At 42.3% G+C, this 8,747-nt stretch overlaps 1 pseudogene; it reads left to right on the top strand.

The window, feature by feature from the left end:
* Positions 1-7,445, top strand: part of LOC103256036 — an 8,547-nt pseudogene extending 1,102 nt beyond the window's left edge.
* The last annotated feature ends 1,302 nt before the right edge of the window (positions 7,446-8,747 follow it).

Genomic DNA, 8,747 nt, shown 5'->3' with positions numbered 1-8,747 from the left:
TTCGAGACCCGCCTGGGCAGGCGAGACCTCATCTCTACAATAAAATCAAAAAATTAGCCGGGCGTGGTAGCACGCACCTGTAATTCCGGCTACTTGGAAGGCTGAGACGGAAGGATCGCCGGAGCCCAGCAGGTCGAGGCTGCGGTGGCCAGGAGCGGCCAATGCACTCCAGTCTGGGCGACTGAGTAAGACTCCAACTCAGAAAACAAACAAACAAAAAAAACCCCCTGTGATCTGCAAGTGCTAATTTGAAATGCAGAAGTCACAGTAAAACAACAACGACAAAAAATTAAAATGTACAAACTATTGGAAATAGAGTTTTTCAGCTTTGTGTGTTTGGTTTTGTTTAAATGGGCAATAAATAATAATGTGGCTGACTAAGCAAACTAAAAGAAACAACAAACAGAAGAAACTCTTCTAAGTCATAAGCATGGAAAATCTTTCCTTTTTGTGTGTGTGTCCTCTTCAATTTCACTAATCTGTGCCTTACAATTTTCCTGTAGAGATCTTTTGCTTTTTTTGGTGAAAAATTTTTAAGTATTTTATTTATTTTTTGTAGCTATTGTAAATGGAACTGCTTTCTTGATTTCTTTTTAAGATTGTGTGCTTTTGGCATATATAAACACTACTGATTTTTGTATGTTGATTTTTTTTTTTTTCTTTTTTTTTGAGTTGGAGTCTCACTCTGTCACCCAGACTGGAGTGCAGTGGCTGCTCCCGGCCACCGCAGCCTCGACCTGCTGGGCTCCGGTGACCCTCCTTCCGCCTCAGCCTTCCAAGTAGCTGGAATTACAGGCATGCACTACCACGCCCGGCTGTTTTTTTGATTTATTGTAGAGATGAGGTCTCACTGCCCAGGCGGGTCTCGAACCCGCGGGCTCAGGCAATTCACTCACCTCAGTCTCCCAAAGGCGCGGGATTACAGACTGAGCCACCAAGCCCGGCTCGTATGTTCATTTTTGTATCCTACAACTTTACTGAATTCTTTTAACAATCCTAAGAGTTTTTTGGTGGAGTGTGTATGTTTTTCTAATTATAAGATCATATCATCTGCAAACAAAAATAACTTTACTTCTTCCTTTCCGATTTAATTTTTTCTCTTGCCTAATTGTTCTGGCTACAATGTCAAGTACTATGTTGAATAGAAGTAGTGAAAGTGGGCATCTTGTCTTGTTCTAGATCTTAGTAGAAAGGCTTTTAATTCTTTCCTTTTCAGTATTGTGTTGGTTTTAGATTTGTCATATATGGTCTCTATTGTGTTAAGATATGTTCCCCCTATTCCCAAGTTGTTGAGAGTTTTTATCATGAAGGGATGTTGAATTTTATTGAATGTTTTTCAACATCTATTGAAATGATCATATGATTTTGTTCTTGATTATGCTGATGTGATTTATCACAATGATTGATTTGGGTATGTTGAACCATCCTTATATTCCTGTGATCATGGTGAATGATCCTTTTAATGTGTTGTTGAATTCAGTGTACTAGTATTTTGCTGAGGATTTTTGCGTCTATGTTAATCAGGGATATTGCTTGTAGTTTTATTTTTTTGTTGTTGTGTCTTTGTCTGGTTTTGGTATCAGGATAATTTTGGCCTCATAGAATGAGTTTGGAAGTATTCCTGGCATTTTAATTTTTTGAAATATTTTGAATAGAGTTGATATTAGTTCTTCTTTAAATGTGTAGTAGAATTCAGCTGTGTATTTATCAGATCTTAGGTTTCTCTTTGATGGGAGACTTGACTTTTTCTTCCTACTTCAATCTTGTTGGTCTGCTCTGACCCCAAGTCTGCAAAATATATTCTCCTACATTTTTTCTGTTACTCTTATAGTTTTCCTATCATATTCAGTTCTTTAAAACATCTAGAGTTAACCTTTATGCATGATGTGAGGTAGGGATCTGTTTTTCTCTTTACAGCAAGCCAGTTTGCCAACATCATCTACCAAGCAATCATATTTTTTGCTGATTACTTTTGATTTGAGAGAGAGAGAGAGAGAGAGAGAGAGAGAGAGAGAGAAAGTGGCCTTTTTCAGAGTTCTCTATTTTGTTGCTAAGCTATTGTAGTGTGCTTAATATCTGTTGAGGAATGCCCCTTACTTTGTTCTTCCCTTTCAAAATTGTTTTAAACATGCATAATCTTTCATTCTTTCATATATATTTTGAGTCCAGTTTGTTGTATTCCAAAAAATGCAGCTGGAATTTTCATTGGAATTGTGTCAGATAAGTTTAGGGAGAAATGACATCTTAATAATGTCAAATCAACCTATCTGTGGTGTCATTTGGTAGTGCTTTAAAATTTTATCCAAATAGAACTTCCTTTGTTATTTTTATTATTCACTTATTTTCAATTATATTTTTATTGGGCAATTGTGACTATAGAAGAATGTAAATAGCCTTATTTCTGGCAATCTTGTTATTTTCTAGAATTAATCTGTTGATTTTGGAAGGTTTTTCTTTTGATAGATGAGATCACTTGCAAATAATAAGTTTGCCTCTTCCCTTCCAACAATTAAGCTTTGTTCTTTAATTTTTGTATGTTGATCAAGGGTTTCAGCACTGAGTCAAAAGGAAACAATTGTGAAGGCCTTGCTCCTGATTTGAGAATGAAAGCAGCCAAGGTTTTTCTATTAAGTAGGATATCTGTTAGATGCTTTTGCTAGACAACGTTTTTTCACTTAAAAAATTTCTCTATATTCTTAGTTTTCTGAACTTAAAAAAAAAATAGCAAGTATGTATTGGAGGGTTAAGAGTAATCCATTTTGCCTCTTCTGGGTAATATTCCATCACTCCAGCATGTTGCATCCATTCATTCTACCTGTGACAGGCATACCTGTGCTGCCTCTAGCCTTGTGATAGCATAAACAATGCTGTTAATCTTTCTAGGAACTTGTTTAACTTATACATCTATTCAAAACATTACTTTTTTATTTTATTAATATTTTGTTGGTTTTGCTCTATTAATTTTTAAGCATGTCTTTATTCTTTTCTTTATTCTTCTTTCATTTATTTACTCACCATACTCTCTTGGCTTTTTATCCCTGGCATCTTGAATTTGAAGTGTTTAATCTTTTGATCATGGAGTTCAATCTGTTTGCATTTACTTAATTACTGTCACTGATCCATTTTCATGAAGGTTTGGGAAACAATTTAGCTTTATTGTACAGAATTAAACATTTGTGTAGCCTACATGCAGCCATTTCAGTCCTAGTTATATTCACTTGAGAAAACTTGCTACCTATAAATCAGGAGAGATATATCAATATGTTAATAGAAGATTGGGTTATAATAGCAAAAAATCTGTAACAACCTAAATGATCATCTACCAGTAGATATATAAATAAACTATGGTACATTTTCACAATAGAATAGTATATTACATGGGAAATGAATTGAAGATAATTGTGTGCAACAATATGAATGGACTTCAGGAATACAGGTACAATGTTGAGTTAACAGTTCAAAGTGAAGAAGACAACACATAATATCCTTTCTATAAAGTTCAAAATAGAAACAACTAAATATCATAGCATGTATACATCTGTGTATTTTTAGTTTACATATAATTATGTAAAACAGAAAAGATGAAGGAATCATGAACATAATTATATTATTTAAGATTTTATACAAACGCAAAATTTAAAAAGTTAAAGTGAATTATGTATGGCGTGATGAGAGTGTGCTATGACGAATCCAAGTACATATGCCAGAGATCCTGAAAGAAAACAACAAAGAAAGACTCCTTCCCATTCCCTCACCGCAAATTTACCTCCAGCAATCCTAAACTAAGATGTTAGCTAAAGCCAATGTGATGAGAAGAAGTAGAACATGGGGAGCAGAACCAGAAGGATATAAAAGTTCCTTGTTCAAGGGAAACATAGATCTTGACAAGTGTTAAAGAAAAAAATTATTCAATGACACTTGTTAAAGCACAGGAGGCAGACATTCAGAACCAACCAGTATGATAGGACCACCACAGGGGGGTTTTGCTGTGAAAAGGAGAGACTGGACTTCATTCTGAAGATAGCATGAACAAATGGGAATTTTTAACCAAGGAGGAGGACGGAGTCAGTGCATGAAAAATGCCTAACAGGAAGCATCAGGGTAAGGAGAATTCTGGCTACACTGACCTAACAGGATTTTTGTTGAAGACAAGCCAGGATGATCAGACATCACCGGGGAGTGCGGTAGGGTAGAGGATGAGGAACCTGATCAGATACTAAACGTGATCAGATATCAAGGGTATGAGGTTCTTGCTAAACTGTCTTTGCAGGGTTCTTGCTAAACTGGATTTTACAAGGAAGTATACAGATGGGCTGAGGAGCCTGACTAACGTGATCAAGCAAAGAATCTTTTTTCAAGGAAATTGATAGGAAAAAAATAGAAATAAATACACATAAGTATGTATCTTAGTAAATAAGAGGTGCTCAATGAATAACAAAGAATGTGTGAACTTCAATACAAGTGAGTTTGAACTATCAAGTGAAAGACATAAACGGAAAAAAGAAACAGAAAGTATGGCCAATAGAAACTATGAAATACAATCACAGAAAAAGTCCTTATACAATAGTAATTACAATACATTTAAAAGGCTTGAACCTATTCATAAAAAAAGAAAAAAGTCTCAGCCTGTAATCCCACGCCTTTGGGAGGCTGAGGTGAGTGGATTGCCTGAGCCCGCTGGTTCGAGACCTGCCTGGGCAGGCGAGACCTCATCTCTACAATAAATCAAAAAATTAGCCGGGCATGGTAGCACACGCCTGTAATTCCGGCTACTCGGAAGGCTGAGGCAGAAGGATCGCCGGAGCCCAGCAGGTTGAGGTTGCGGTGGCCGGGAGTGGCCACTGCACTCCAGTCTGGGCAACAGAGTGAGACTCCAACTCAAAAAAAAAAGTAATCTTGTGGAACAAAAGGATATAGAAAGGCTGAAATAAAATGGAAAAAGATAAAGCAGGAAGATGTGACCCTAAAGGAAGCTGGGCTAGCAATTTTAGATTGAGTAAGGAAGAATGTAAGGAAATAAACATTCCAAATACAAAGGAGGACATTATACATGTGAAGGGTCCAAAATATGCCACAGTGATTTATGGATCATTTTGAGCTGCACACATTTGAAAATCAACAACTGTAGGGGCCGGGCTTGGTGGCTCAGCCTGTAATCCCAGCACTTTGGGAGGCTGAGACAAATGGATTGCCTGAGCCCTCGGGTTTGAGACCAGCCCTGGGAACTTGGCGAGACCTCATCTCTACAATAAATCAAAAAGTAGTCAGGCATGGTAGCACCCCTGTAGTTCCAGCTACTTGGCAGGTTGAGGTGGAAGGATCACCGGAGCCCAGCAGGTTGGCACTGGAATGGCTGTGAGCGTGCCGCTGCACACCAGCCTGGGTCACGAAGTGAGACTTCAACTCAAAAAAACCCACAAAAAACTGTAGGAAGAAGGTGTATCCTAACTCCAGCTATCTGTCTAAAGGCAGATTCTCTGCCATCAATCCTCTCCCTGGGAGTTTTGCAACAAGGGAAGATTGAATCTCAACAGACATGTCAGAAAACTATCATATCTTGCACCTGTTCTCCTAAGGGATCACTCATATTTTAATTTTTAATTTTAATTTTATTTTTTGGAGTAGGAGATTCACTCTGTTACCCAGGCTGGAATGCAGTGGCACACTCATGGCCATTGCGGCCTCGACCTCTTGGGCTCAGGTGATTCTTCCACCTCAGCCTGTGGAACCACATGTGCACACCACCACACCAGGCCAATTTTTTTATTTATTGTAGTGATAAGGTCTTGCCAAGTTGTTGGGAGCTGGAAGTGGAGGCCTGCCTGAGCATTAGGGATCTAGGCAGGCTGCAGACCCTGAGACCGCTAGGTCGAGTTCAGGAGCTGAAGGCCCATTCCCTCTTCCTTGTTTGCTGTTTTAGCATGTCCCACTAGCAGGGACTTTGATGATCTAAGCATGAAGTTCTGAGAGTACGACAGGCATGGTTTACTTTAGGAGTCCATTGTTCCTGTTTCTCACAGACTGTGGTTTCGGCTTTAAACTTAACATAATTCAAACTCAGGTCACATTTGGGAGCCTTTAATATGGTACAAGCTTCTTCAAAGATTCAATAGTATATTTGTAGAATTAGTATATACATACAAAGTGCTGTTTCAACCTTAATAATTCGGATAAATATCTAGAGCTACTAGAAACGGCCCAGCACAAGCTTTGGGCTGGGCCACATTCCTAAAGGCCCAGCACGAGCTTTGGGCTGGGCCACATTCCTAAGGAATTGGTTTGGGCTATAATTAAGAGTTTCTATAGTGTAGGTAGAATTAGCGTAAAATAGAGAGGAATTGGGATTTAGGTTGGTTATTACGTGTTGTGTATGCATAGGCTTTAAAAGTTATTGATTATTAGAATATTATGATATTAGAATTCTTGTATTATTTTTAAGAAATATTAACCAAGCATGAGGAACAGTGAGATAGTTTTGGGATCCTCATTCCTCATGCTTGGGGAAACACCTGGTGGGTGGGGGACACCCCTCATCCACCTGGCTCTATGTTCATGTAAATATCTTGTGATTTAATTGGGATTGCCTTTCCTTTTACTCCAGGAAACACTTGGTGGGTGAGGGAGGCATCTCATTCACCTGGCTTTGTGTTCATGTAAATGTTTTGTGATTTAATTGAGACTGTTCTTCTTCATGCCTGAGGAAACACCTGGTGGGTGAGGGGGTGCCCCTCCTGCACCTGGCTTGTGTTCACGTGAAAGACTTGTAAAGACTGCCTATGTAAAATTTGGGATAAATACCCGCTGTAAGTTTCAATAAATGGCTTCTGCTCAATCCTTTGAACAGATGTCCACTTTCTTTCTTTCTCTTTCTTTTTATATCATCCCTCCATCTTTCTTTCTTTTAATATCGATCCCTATAGAAACGCCGATGCCATCACACTTCCAAGGGACCTCCTAAATCTCTTTTTGGGGGCTGGCCCCCCAAACCAAGTTGCCCAGGTTGGTCTCAAACCCCTGGACTTAGGCAGTTCTCTTACCTCAGCCTCCCAAAGTGTGAGGATTACAGGCATGAGCCACCATGCCTGGCTCATTCATATCTTTAAAAAATAATTTGTGGTAGAGAAGTGGTTGGGGAGGAGGGGGCAGAAGCAGCCGCACTGCCCAACGACCACTTCTGGAGCCTGAAGGCCCTCACCGAGGCCGCAGACCTGCAGGCCCTCTTACCTGGAATGGCAGGCCAGGCTGGAAGAGCAGACATGGCCCTTCCCAAGGCCTGCAGTTACCACTGCAGGGCCAGAGGCGAGCTTGGAGCAGGGGGAGCATGGTGCAGAGGAGCTCTTGCTCCCCCAGAGAGAACCCAGGCAGCATCCCTGGCCTGCCAGGAGTGCCAGCCCAGGCGCTGGGCCCCCCTCCACCAGAAAGCTGGAATGCTTTCAGAGCACTGATGAAGCTATAACCTGGCTCAGGAAGGAACTGGTGAGTGGCACCCTCCCCTGGGAGCTCCCAGAAAAGAGAAGATGCCACTTTCTGTCTTTCGTCTCTCTGTCTTTTTCTGTCTGTGTCTCTTTTTGGCTCTCTGGCTCTCCTCCCCCACAGTGTGTTCCTTCCCAAATACCTATCCTCAAGTGCACATCTGTAATCCTCCTGTCAGAAGAAGGGCAGACCTCAGTTCTATGAGGGTTCGTGGGACCCAGGTGCCAATCAGCCCCTAATCACAGACACTAATGGAGGAAGCGTGTTGCCCAGGAGAACCTGAGTCTGTGTTAAAGTGTCCCTTCCCTTCCCTGGATACCGTCCCAGCACTGGAGTGTGTAAGCTTCTCCCTGAACCGCTGAGGAGGTCCTGGAGTGTAACTGGCCTCTCCCTTCTCCCAGGAACCTCCCCAGCTGCCATCTGCCCCAGCTGCGTGCCCTACCCCCTGTGACCACTCATTCTGCAAGTGAGTGGCTGGTCCCCGTGCTCTAGGTGCTAGCTGGATGGCAGGGTTACATGATGGGTGGCAGGCCAGGTGTGGCTGTGGAGGGGTACAGCATGGAACGTGCTCCATTAATAATGAGTGGTGTGCAAGGAGCCACCCAGGGCTGGAGGGACAGGTCCTGCTTTGTGAAGAGGCTGAGTAGGAGTCTGCCCAGAAGCCAGGGTGGGGACAGGCGTTCCAGGTATGAGCAAAGGGCATGTGTGTTTGAACTGGGACAGCAGCATGACCATTCTCCTGACAAGGCAAAGCAGAATCCCATCAGGACTGTCTCCTGCCAGGTGCTGTGCCTCAGCCTAAGGAAGGGGTGGGGTCAGGGCTGAGTGTCCTGTCCCTTTGCGCCCCCCGCCCCTGGGGGTGGGAGAGGAATGGGAGTGGGGGAGAACAGCTGGTGTCTGTCATGGCAGCTTCTCGGTAGAGCCAGGCATGAAACTATCCCTCCCCCAGGTCTCAACTTCACCCCGCCCTGAGACCCGGGTGACACCTACTGAGGCAGGGCACCGGGGGCATGGGTGAGCCAGTGGTCTCGGGTTAGCTGCCCTGCAGAGCACTTAAGTCACCAGGGTCGGCAGAGACCCGCTTGGTTTGTTTGGCAGGATCCTGAAAAAATAACTGCCCACTGGGGCCTGGAACTCCTGGTGAGTTGGGATAAGTCTCTGGGGATTTGCGGTGGGAAGGGGCTCGGGACTCTGGTATCTGATGAAGTGGAAATCTTTTTGGTTTTAATCCTCGATGTTGAGAAGGCCGCTCAGAACACACCGTGCCATCATAT

The sequence above is a fragment of the Carlito syrichta genome, unplaced genomic scaffold (genome assembly GCF_000164805.1).
Source record: "Carlito syrichta isolate Samal-C Ts95f unplaced genomic scaffold, Tarsius_syrichta-2.0.1 Scaffold288863, whole genome shotgun sequence".
In the NCBI taxonomy this organism is placed as follows: domain Eukaryota; kingdom Metazoa; phylum Chordata; class Mammalia; order Primates; family Tarsiidae; genus Carlito; species Carlito syrichta.
This window is presented reverse-complemented; position numbering and strand designations above follow the sequence as displayed.